Source organism: Bubalus bubalis, chromosome 3, assembly GCF_019923935.1.
Source record: "Bubalus bubalis isolate 160015118507 breed Murrah chromosome 3, NDDB_SH_1, whole genome shotgun sequence".
Classification (NCBI taxonomy): domain Eukaryota; kingdom Metazoa; phylum Chordata; class Mammalia; order Artiodactyla; family Bovidae; genus Bubalus; species Bubalus bubalis.
This window is the reverse complement of record NC_059159.1, coordinates 136,043,927-136,057,064: the sequence shown is the minus strand read 5'-3', so window position 1 is coordinate 136,057,064 and position 13,138 is coordinate 136,043,927.

The window sequence follows — 13,138 nt, the reverse complement described above, 5'->3', positions numbered from 1 at the left end:
CTGACTCTTTGCAACCCCATGGACTGAAGCCCACCAGGCTCCTCTGATCATGGAATTTCCCAGGCAAGAATACTGGAAGGGGTTGCCATTTCCTCCTCCAGGGGATCTTCTAGACATAGGGATAGTACCTGTGTCCGTTGCACTCCTGCATTGGCAGGTGGATTCACCTTTGACTCTCCTTTATTGCCCCATAGTCATTCAGTCCCTAGGTTCTTGGAATCCTTCTAAGCATCTTTCCTATTCATCATTTTCATTCTAGTCCTATTGCCCCTACCATGGGTCACGGTCTGTTTGTTTTATGCCTAGACTTTAGAAAAGAATCCTTTTGATCTTCCCACACTGCTATCTGGACTTCAGTAAAGTGGTCTGATCAGGTGATGAGCTTCCAGTTGGCATCTGAAACCACAGGAATAGGTGCGATGGTCTGGGACAGCAGTGAGATGGAGCAGAGATCTTAAGGTCTGGCTCTTGCCAGGAGCAAACTTAGTGAAGAGGCAACAGTTGGGTCGGGGGGGGTGGTTAATGAATGAAATAGAAGTGTGAACATAGAGGCAGCATGTTGGCTGAAAGGAAAATTGAAGACATGGGGTGCTGAGGCGCTTGTGGGTTGAAACATGGCTATGTAATCATTTGCTTAAGATGCAGGTTTAAATGCACATGGAAGGATCCAGTCGAGAAGGAAGATGTGAACTTGAGCAGGTGGAATCCTTCTCTCTGAGCTCATATCTCCTAATCTAGAAGATTAAGGACTACCTTCACTGCCTATTTCATAAGGTTCTGTGATGCTTAAGTTAACAACTACGAAAATGCTATAAAATACTATAATTATTATTTTTAGAATGATAGGAATTAAATAGGATGGGATTAGTGGGGAGATTTACATATGTATCTGTTATATGTATACAGTTTATTGAGTGTTCACTATGACGAGCACTTTTACCCATCATATAAGTAATCTTCACAACAGTTCAGGTTGATTATAATACTCCTATTTTGCAGAAAGGTAAAGGAGGCTTGGAGAAGGTAAATAAAAAATTTGTCCACCACCCAGGTGGTAAAGAGAGAAGCTGAATCCATTTGCTGGGCCATGATGGTAGTGATTGGAATCTCTCCACTATGGACAATGGAGTTAAATCACATAATATAAATTTACTATTACAATTCATTTCATTTTAAAAGGACAGCATGGTTATAAATGTCCTGAACAAAAAAAAAAAAAGAAAAAACTCATGGGCACAAGGACTAAATAACTAAGTTGTTCATGACCCAAAGCCATCTGCCTCTAATTTAACCAGGTACCACTAAGTGTACTAAATGGGCCACGGTTGAAGGCAAGATGAAGGCCTCAAAACCACACCCTTGACTTCTAAAGAACCCTTTATTCCATCCACAAAAGCATTCCTGCTTGTCCTCCTCTCTTCACTTATAGTGGTATCCCTGATTTTTAGTTGGCCAGAGGCTGCCCAAAATAAAGACTGCCTTTCCCAGTCTGCCTTGCAAGTGTGACTGGGTGATTATGTTCTGGGTGATGGCTGGTGAGTAGACATATGTGTGCAGCATCAGGACCAAGTCCTTCCTTCAATGGGTATGCCCTCCACTAGTCCGTTTTCCACTTCCACCTGATGATGGAACCTGAAGCAGTCTTCTTGGCCTGTGTGTTTGAGAATAGCTAAGCAACATGAGAGATGAAGCCTGGGTCCCTGTTGAATGCCATCAAGCCAGCATGCTGGCCCCAGACTTGGCCTGGACCTGGGTAAACTTTTTACATGAGAGAGAAAGAAACACTTCAGTTGTTCAGGTTACTACTGCCTTGAGGCTTTTCTGTTGAAAACTAAAGCCCAAACTGCATCTTTTAGCCCATTTGAATATACCATCATTTAGTTCATTTTTTAAATATACAAATTAAGGCAGAACCTCTACATCCCCATATATAAAATGGGAATAATTGACAGAGTTGTGAGAAGACTAGAAATAATACATGGAAGTTTTCTTGCTAGTGCTATGGTTCATAGTGGACAATAATGGGAGGTATTATAACCTGATGTAAGTTTAAAAAATGTGTTCCTGAAATAAAAATGATGGTTACTTTGAAATATTCCATATCCTGCTTCCAAAAGTGTAGGGAAAAGAGAAACAAAAACAGCAAAATTTAGAACTGACATAAGATGAATGATGGGTATGTGGGGGTTAATTATACTATTCTCTCTAACACTGTGTTTGAAAATATTCATAGTAAAAAAGTTAAAATAAATAAAATCTTTCCACAGAGCGGGGGAAAAAGAATTCCGGGACATAATCCAAAGTATCTCCTTTGGAAAAATAAAATGATATTAAATGAACTGAGAAATTAATTTGGGTACCCAAGTGGAAGGGCAGATGGATAAGGCAGAAGAGTGTTTTTGTTTTCAGCAGTTTCCACAGCCTGGGGCACTGCTGCCAGCCCTTCTGTAGCCCCTCAAGGTGGAGGCAGGTCAGTGGGCCCTGGGATGCTCCTGGAGGGTGCCTGCATGGAAGGGGAGCCCGCCTTGCCCACTCGGGGTCAGCTCTGTGTCCTGTGACTTTGACTTTGGTTTTCAATCCTTAGCCCCACCTGTGGATGAACTCACCAGGTCCCCTCACCTCCAGCCTATGGAAAAGCTCTGAGGTAACAAATGACTGTGTGAATCTTGTTTTGCCATTGCTAATGCCAGAGATTCTAACACACATGGCTATCAGCTCCCAGCCCACACTATGCTAGAAGCATCAACTAGGAAGAAGTGCAGGTTGGTATAGGCAGGCTCTAATAAACAGAGAAAGAAAGAAAGCCCAGCCGATGCAAGAACCTGCAAATCACAGGGATCTGTGGCCACTGAAGGGGCAGAGAAAAAGAATCCTGCACACTTCATTAACTTCTGAGGGCACCCCATTATTACCCAGCCTAGCCCAGTGATTATTGTCTATTTTGGTAAGTCATGAAGAAAAGTTTAAATGATATTCTGCATCCTCTATTTTAGAGAGAGAAAAGCACATGATGTAATTAAAAAAAATTTTCTGTTGAAAATGTTTGCCATAAAATAATTGAGGGCTTAAAGATAAATTTTAGGAACATGGAACATCGGTTTAGATTTCATTTTGTCAAGTTGTCAAGTTGCAGTCTGTACCAGAGTATTTTTACCACCCTCGCTCCTCCACAAGGAGTAGCAGTAATGTGTAGCCTTCACTGGGGACCTCCAAGTGTTATTGTTAGTCGCTCAGTTGTGTCTGACTCCTTGAGACCCCATGGATTATGGCCTGCCAGGCTCCTCTGTCCATGGGATTCTCCAGGCAAGAATACTGGAATGAATATCCATTCTCTTCTCCAGGGAATCTTCCAGACCCAGGGATTGAACCCAGGTTTCCTGCACTGGAGGCAGATTCTTTACTGCCTGCGCCACCAGGGGGGACCTCCAAACAACGGGTCAAAACCCCAAATGCTGATGGAGGCAGGGAGTGTGAGGGAAGCTGGCTAGATGGGGAACATGGCAAACAGGAACAAATGTTCCTCCTACAGGGAGCAGCTGCTATTCAGCTCAAGTCTCCTGCCATGTAGAAGAGGGAGCTTAATGTGGCAATTGTAGACAGATCTTTCCTTCTTTAAGAGCAAAGGCAGACTGGTTATTCAAAAAGGAAATTAAGAAAATATTTTCATTTACAATAGTATCAACAAGGATAAAATGAAGGTGAAAGACTTGTACACTGAGAATTGTAAAACACTGCTGTAAGAAATCATCAGTTCAGTTCAGTTCAGTCTCTCAGTCGTGTCTGACTCTTTGTGACCCCATGGACTGGAGCATGCCAGGCTTCCCTGTCCATCACCAACTCCTGGAGATTCCTCAAACTCATGTCCATCGAGTCAGTGATGCCATCTAACCGTCTCATCCTCTGTCGTCCCCTTCTCCTGCCTTCGATCTTTCCCAGCTTCACAGTCTTTTCCAATGAGTCTGCTCTTCTCATCAGGTGGCCAAAGTATTGGGGTTTCAGCTTCAACGTCAGTCCTTCCAATGAATATTCAGGACTGATTTCCTTTAGGATGGACTGGTTGGATCTCCTTGCAGTCCAAGGGACTCTCAAGAGTCTTCTCCAACACCACAGTTCAAAAGCATCAATTCTTTGACACTCAGCTTTCTTTATGGTCCAACTCTCACACCCATACATGACTACTAGAAAAACCATAGCTTTGACTAGACGGACCTTTGTTGGCAAAGTAATGTCTCTGCTTTTTAATATGCTGTCTAGGTCAGTCATAGCTTTTCTTCCAAGGAACAAGTGTCTTTTAATTTCATGGCTACAGTCACCATCTGTCTATCACTGTTTCCATTGTTTCCCCATCTGTTTGCCATTAAGTGATGGGACGAGGTGCCATGATCTTCATTTTTGAATGTTGAGTTTTAGGCCAGCTTTTTCACTCTCCTCTTTCACTTTCATCAAGAGGCTCTTTAGTTCTTCTTCACTTTCTGCCATAAGGGTGGTGTCATCTGCATATCTGAGGTTATTGATATTTCTCCTGGCAATCTTGATTCCAGCTTGTGCTTCATCCAGCCCAGCATTTTGCATGATGTACTCTGCATATAAGTTTAATAAACAGGGTGACAATATACAGCTTTGACGTACTCCTTTCCCAATTTGGAAGTAATCATAGTACACAAGTAAATGGAAAGATATCCTGCATTCATAGATTGGAAGACAATATTGTTAAGATGGCAATACTACTCCCAAGCTATCTACAGATTTAATGCAATCCCTATGAAAATCTGAACACCATTTAATACAGAAATAGATTAAAAAAAAACCATCCTAAAATTAATATGGAATCTGAACAGACCCCAACACTCAAAATAATCTTTAAAAACAAAAACAGAGTTGGAGGTCTCATACTTCCAGATTTATAAACTCGTTACAAAGCTGCGGTAATCAAAACAGTATGGTACCAGCATAAAGACAGGCATATGCTACTGCTACTGCTAAGTCACTTCAGTCGTGTCCGGCTCTGTGTGATACCATAGACAGCAGCCCATCAGGCTCCCCCGTCCCTGGGATTCTCCAGGCAAGAACACTGGAGTGGGTTGCCATTTCCTTCTCCAGTGCATGAAAGTGAAAAGTCAAAGTAAAGTTGCTCAGTCGTGTCCGACCCTCAGCGATCCCATGGACTGCAGTCTTCCAGGCTCCTCCATCCATAGGATTCTCCAGGCAGGAGTACCGGAGTGGGGTGCTATTGAGAGTTAAGAAATGAACCCTTGCATATTCGGTCAAATGGTCTTCAACAAGGGTGCCAAGACCATTCAATGGGGAAAGGACAGTCTCGTCAACAAATGGTGGTGTGAAAACTGGATATCCACATACAAAAGAATGAAGCTGGACCCTTCCTTTACTTCATGTACAAAAAATTAATTCAAAATACAATGAATACTTACACATAAGATCTAAAACTATAAAGTTATTAGAACAAAACATAGGGAAAAACTTTCATGACATTGGGAATGATTTCTTGGATATGACATCAAAAGCACAGGCAACAAAAATAAAAAGAGATAAATTTGACTGCATCAAACTAAAAAAAATTCTGTGAAGCAAAATAAAATGGATGGTAACAAAATGATATAATGGGAGAAGATATTTTTCAAGTGATCTGGTAAGGGGATAATACTCAGAATATATAAAGAACTCAAACAACTCAACAACAAAAACATCAAATAACCTGATTTTAAAAGGGGCAAAAGACTTCATAGACATTTCCCTAAAGATGATATCCAGGTGGCCAACAAACATGGGAAAAGATGTTCAACATCACTAATCAATAGGGAAATGCAGATCAAAAACACACGCAGATATTACCTCACATCCATTAGGATGCCTACCACTAAAAAAGAAAGAAAGAAAGAAAATAACAAATGTTGGCCAGGAGGTAGAGAAATTTGGAATCCTTGGGCACTGTTGTTGGGAATGTTAAGATGGTGAATCTGTTGCAGACAACAGTATGTCAGTTCCTAAAAAAAGTAAAAATCAATCCAGGGATTCCACTTCTGGGCATATACTCTAAAGAATTGAAGACAGGGTCCCAAAGAGATATTTGTACACTCATGTTCACAGCAGCATCATTCACAATAGCCATAAGGTGGGAGCAACCCAAATGTCCATCAATAGATGAATGGGTTAGCAAAAATGTGGTACATATATACAGTGGAATATTATTCAGCTTAAAAAAAGGAGGGAAACTTTAAGATACGCTACCAGATGAATGAACTTTGAGAACATTATGCTTAGTGAGATAAGCCAGTCACTAAAAGACAACTATTATTTGATTCCCCATATCTGCGGTACCTAGCCTAGTCAAATTGTTAAGAGACCCAAAGTAGACTGGTGGTGCCAGGGAGAGGGGAAAGGAGGAAGAGGCTATTTGTTTAAAGGGTTCAGAGTTTCAGTTTTACAAGATGAGAAGTTCTGGGCATTGTGTTGCACAATAATGGGAATATACTTCATACTACTGAACTGTACTTAAAAATGCCCACTGCTGCTGCTAAGTCGCTTTAGTCGTGTCCGACTCTGTGCGACCCCAGAGACCCCACCAGGCTCCCCCATCCCTGGGATGGACAATTTTATGCTTATTTTAGCACAATTAATTTTTTTTTAAACAATGGGAAAGCAAAGTTAAAAAAAATTTTAATGGAAAATCTCCGAATTTGCATATGATGGCAACTGTTTTGAGCCCCTAGTTGCCTATTTCGTGGTGATTTCCCCCTCTTTGGTAATAAATAGCCAAGCCCCAGATGTATCTCAGTGATGATCTCTGCAGCACTTGATTCAGGTAAAACCTAATTGATTCAGGCCAGTCATAGTAGCCTCATCTCCCTTGCTGGTGATGGATTTAGAGGTGGGCATGTGACCCAGTTCTGACCCATAAGGTGGGAGGGAAGGTCTTCTGGAGGTTTGTAGGAAAGGTTTCTTGGCTCTGAAAAGGAGACATACTAAGGAGAAATGGTCCTTTCCATTACTGGACATTGGTTTATATCAGGATAAGATGCCTGGGGCAGTGCAGTAATTTTCCAACCCTAAGGCAGCCATGGGCAGACCAGAAAAATGGAAAGAATCTGGGGGTCTCAGTGTCACTGGGTTGGACATAGCCTTCTTGCCTCTAGACTTTCTGTTACGTGAGATCATACAAGCTCTTACTGTTGGGTTGCAATTTACAAGTGGCAGCTTAGAAGATCATAAGTGAAACAGAGGGGGAATATGGATCCAATAAAAGAAGTCTGCAACTGAATCTGATCCAGAGGGCAATGATTTACTACCTCAGGTGTTTCTCTTTTGTTTTTGTTGTTTTGTCATTAAGCCATGTCTGACTTTTTGCCACCCCATGGCCTGTAGCCCTCCAGGCTCCTCTGTTGATGGGATTTTCCAGGCAAGAATACTGGAGTGGGTTGCCATTTCATGTTTCCCTGCTACTGCTGCTAAGTCACTTCAGTCGTGTCCAACTCTGTGTGACCCCATAGATGGCAGCCCACCAGCCTCCCCCGTCCCTGAGATTCTCCAGGCAAGAACACTGGAGTGGGGTGCCATTTCCTTCTCCAATGCATCAAAGTGAAAAGTGAAAGTGAAGTCGCTCAGTCGTGTCCGACCCTCAGTGACCCCATGGACTGCAGCCTTCCAGGCTCCTCCATCCATGGGATTTTCCAGGCAAGAGTACTGGAGTGGGGTGCCATTGCCTTCTCCCATGTTTCCCTGCTGCTGCTGCTGCTGCTAAGTCATGTCAGTCGTGTCCAACTCTGTGTGACCCCACAGACGGCAGCCCAACAGGCTCCTCTGTCCCTGGGATTCTCCAGGCAAGAGTACTGGAGTGGGGTGCCATTGCCTTCTCCACATGTTTCCCTAGTCACTTGCATTAAGGACTATTTCTTAGGACAGTTCTCCCTGCATTAGTCAAGCAAACTCAGAGCCCCACCGCCACCCCCCAGCTCCTTTTCTTCATGGTGTAGGCCTGAGAGAAGGCCCAAGCCACCAGTGTGTCCACTATCAGGTGTGAGACTACAGTGATTTCCTCAAAGATGGTAATGTTGCTGAACAAGTTCAAGTATGTCGGCATCTCTGGTTGCTTGTTTCTAAAAATGGTTCATGCTACTTCCAGCTCTGTAATTGTCAAATATAGACGTCTTCTTCCTTATCTCTATAATATTCTCCAATAGTAAATCTGCTTTGTCTGGTATTAATGGGGCCACTCCTAGGACTCCCTGGCAGTCCAGTGGTTAAGACTTCGCCTTCCAGTGCAGGGGGTACGGGTTCAATCCCTGGTTGAGGAGCTAACATCCCACACCCCTCTTGGCCAAAAAACCAAAACCAAAACACAAAACAGAAGCAATATTGTAACAAACTCGATAAAGACTTTAAAAATGGTCCACATCAAAAAAACAAAAAAACAAAAAAACAACTTAAGATATAGGGCTACTCCAGCTTTCTTTGATTCATGTTGGTGTGGTATAACTTTTCTTATTCTTTTACTTTTAGCTTATCTGTAGGTTTACATGTGAAGTGGTTTCCTTATATAGTTGAGTCTTGCCTTTTTATCTAACCTAACAATCTCTGCTTTTTATTTGCAGTAGTCACTTTCTAATCAACTGCTTTAAAAAAGGGAGAGAAAAAGTCGCTCTTCTTTCTGCACCTAGGAATATATATTTTTTCTCCTAACACAACATTTAAGAAAGAGAAGTCATTCCCGACATACATTTATATGATATTGCCATATATAAAATAGATAGCTGGTGGGAATTTGTTGTATGACACAGGGAACCCTAACCCAGTGTTCTGTGACAACCTAGAGGAGTGGGATGAGGAGGGAGTGGGAGGGAGGCTTAAGAGGGAGAGGACATATGTTTACCTAAGTCTGATTCCTGTTGAAGTATGGCAGAAACCATCACAATATTGTAAAGTAACTATCCTCCAGTTAAAAATAAAATTAAAATAAATAGAAAAATGTATATGATGATAGCAGGGGGTTGGAAATGTGGCATTGCCTGGCAAAAATGCCTGGGGATGGAGTGGAATGGAATGGGGCAAGTTATAGCACTGAGAACTGCCAGTCAAGTTTTGCAATAGTTTAACTGGTATACAGAGGATCTGAACTTCAGGGCCTCTAAGGAAGGTCCTTTCTACTGGAAGAAGAAACAGGAGCTGCTGACACATGAATTATGATCACCAAGACTTCTCTTTCCTGGTTTCTATGTCTTAGTCACCCTCTTTCCTGAAATTATGCAAAGAATTAAAAAAGTTCAGAGTGTTGGAGCTAGTAAGAATTTGCAGCAATTAGTCCAATCTTTCCTTAACAGTTGAGGAAAAGGAAGTAAGAAAAATGGGACATTATTCCCCACGTCATGCTCCTGGCTAATGGTGGAGCTTGGAATAGGACCAAATCCTTTCCAGATTTCCAAAAAGACAGGAGGACCTTACTGGTTTAATGTTAACCTTTGTATTCTACTTAAAGGAAAAATAAAAATCCATTTGTTAATATATAGTCTTTACCCTTGCTTGATTTGTGGCTGTACTTAGAGAGTTGAGAAAAAACCAACAACAAAACAAATAAGGAACATCATAAGAACAGAAGGAAACAAATATATAGCAAAACAGATTCAAAGAGCAACTGGGACACAAAAATAAAACAGTGAAAGGAAACAAGACTAGAAGATAAGATTTTCCAGCAAGGTGCCTGGCATGTGATTTCTCCAGTGGCTCAGTGGTAAAGAATCCACCTGCCAAGCAGGAGACATGGGTTTGATCCTGGGTGGGTAAGATCCCCTGGAGGAGAAAATGGCAACCCCCTCCAGTATTCTTGCCTGGGAGTTCCTATGGACAGAGGAGCCCACTGGGCTACAGTACATGGGGTCGCAAAGAGTCTGACATGACTTAGCAACTAAACATGTGGGGGTTATGAGCCCCATCTTGTGGCCCTTTTGGATATTGCTTAAGGTTAATTTTTAAACCAGTCAACATAACTGGAGCAGCATTCCTCGGCTTCCCTGGTGGCTCAGATGGTAAAGAATCCGCCTGCAACGTGGAGGAGGCCTGGGTTCAATACCTGGGTTGGGAAGAACCTCTGGAAAGGGACTGGCTACCCACTCCAGTGTTTTTGCCTGGTGAATTCCATGGCCAGAGGAGCCATTAGTTCACAAAGACTTGGACACAACTGAGCAACTAACTCTTTATACTTTCAAACTCAACTGGAGTACCGGAAAAATCACCTGGGTGTGAAAATGCAGATTCCTAGGCCTTTTCCTCCAAAGAGGCAAATAGATCAAAGAGTCTGGGCTCAAGAATCTGTGCTCCTAGAAAGCTCCCCAGGTGATGATAGGGGAAACAAACTGGCACTGAGCAAGAAACACTTGTCAACAACAAACTGGCACTTGCCATCTCCCTCTACAAGGATTAAATCATATGCTGCTGCAGATGCTGACTTTCAACACCTCTGAAAGGAGTACAGGGTAGAGAGCAGAAATGAGACTCTGTACTCTGGGAAAAACTAGCGGGATAGATCTTCAAATAGATATTTTCAGGAGCTGATTTTATGAACCCAATTCTTGTATCTCCTCATATTTAGAAAAGCATTAACATTCTTCACGGTGACAACTGTTCCTCCTGACTAGCAGATCCCTCTGGCAAAATGTATGTGCTTGATTTCATGTACTTCCCCCTCACCAAAATCATGTATGTACTGTCCTTCCTCCCTACCTCTTTGGAGCAACGTCTCAGAGCTATCTAAAATGCTAACTCCCCAGCTATAGTCCTCTTTTTTTTTGTTGTTTTTTTTGTTTGTTTGTTTTTTTAAACTCAGAATATAGTCTTCATTTTGCCCCCAATGAAATTTAACTCACAACTCTCACATTGTGTATTTTTTTGTCAGCATACTGCAGACGGCAATAGGAATTAGTGGCATCCATCCCCTAGGCATTGTGGCTACAGGTCTATTCTGAGTACAAGTTTGGAAGGAAATTGTCTAGCACTATAAAGGTCTGAGATTTTAGCCTGCTTGCAAGCTAACAAATTATCAATGAAAAAAAAAATGGTTCCTGCCTTATCAGTCAACAAAGGATGCTGCAGCCATCAGGCCATCATAGTAATGCTGCCCCAACCTAGCGGTCAACTACTGCGGCCACCCATCAATGATGTGCCCTGAAGAGACTCAGCAGGAGAAAGCACAGGGCACTGGCCTCAGACAGCTGAGGTGCATACCAAAGGAATGATTTCAGTGAGTCCAGACTGTTGCATTTTCCCTTTCACAGAAAAAGTGCTAAATTCCTTGAGATATCTACCTTTCCTTAACAGCAATCTTTTGAAGTTTTGACTACTTGGTCTTTGTTGCAAAAACTATATATGGCTCCTCCCTTACCTCTTTGGAGCAGTCTCTCAGAGCTGCCTGAGATGCTGTGTCCTGGCTGAAGTCCTCAGTTTTGTTCACCAAATAAAACATGATCCTCAACTTTTAGATTTTTTTTTTCAGTTGACACTTTAGTATGCAAGTTTCAGGAGTGCTGGTAGATGAGACTCTTGGTTCAGAGACAAAGGACAGTTTATTACTAACAGCAATTTCAGTAGTCAGATTATAGTCACTTGAGCCAGTTTCCTGACTTAATTCCCAAAAGGCATTGTAGAGTGGGCCAGAGGATGGAGCTTAGAGAACCTGAATCTTTTTTTTTTTTTAATTGGAGAATAATTACAATATTGTGGTGCTTTTTGCCATACATTGACATGAATCAGCCATGGGTTGCACATGTGTTCCCCCATCCTGAACCCCTCTCCCATCTCCTTCCCTACCCCGTCCCTCTGGGTTTTCCCAGAGTTCTGGCTTTGAGTGTCCTGCTTCATGCATCAAACTTGCACTGGTCATCTACTTTACATATGGTAATATACATGTTTCAATGCTATTCTTTCATATCATCCCACCCTTGCCTTCTCCCACATAGTCCAAGTCTGTTCTTTACACCTGTGTCTCTTTTGTTGACTTACATATAGGATTGTTGTTACTGTCTTTCTAAATTCCATATGTATGTGTTAATAAACTGTATTGGTGTTTCTCTTTCTGACTTACTTCACTCTATGTAACAGGCTCCAGTTTCATCCACCTCATTAGAACTGACTCAAACACGTTCTTTTTTATGACTGAGTAATATTCCATTGTGTATATGTACCACAACTTTTTTAACCATTCATCTGCCGATGGACACCTTGGTTGCTTCCATGTCCTAGCTATTGTTAACAGCACTGAAATGAACATTGGGGTACATGTGTCTCTTTCAATTCTGGTTTCCTTGGTGTGTATGCCCAGCAGTGGGATTGCTGTGTCGTATGGCAGTTTTATTTCCAGTTTTTTAAGGAATCTCCACACTGTTCTCCATAGTGGCTGTACCAGTTTGCATTCTCATCCACAGTGTAAGATGGTTCCTTTTTCTTCACACCCTCTCAAGCATTTATTGTTTGTAGATTTTTTGATGGCAGCCATTCTGACCAGTGTGACACGATACCTCACTGTATCATCATTTTGATTTGCATTTCTCTAAAAATGAGTGATGTTGGACATCTTTTCATGTGTTTATTAGCCATCTATATGTCTTCTTTGGAGAAATGTCTGTTTAGTTCTTTGGCCCACTTGGGTTGAGAATCCAAAACTTTTACAATGCAGAAAGACTGCCTGCCTGAAGGGAGACGTTGTCTGTCTCTTCCCAGGCTCTTCATCATAGAAACATCCTTGAAACGACAGTTCAAAATGGCAGTGTCTCTGGATAAAATACAGAAACACCATAGGGGTGGAGAATTGTCTTCCAGCAGAAACCATTAATGAAAGGAATCCTACATCTGAATGCTATAAAATGATCCTGAGGCAAGTTGAGTGACTCAGACCTGTTGTACCTGGCAGGAAAATTCAGCCTGGACTGTATAGTTTCCATAGCTAACTTTGCAGACGTCTTTGATCTCTGTTTCACTCAGGAGGAAATAGATTTTGTTAAAGATTGTGACTTGCCCGCCTATCCAAATAAGACAAGAATTGGGTCTTCTCAGAGGTCTTCCACTGCCCCCTGCTCTCACTTGTTTCTTCCTTACCCCAGCAGGCAGGAACTAAAACAGGCCAAAATAAGTAAACAAC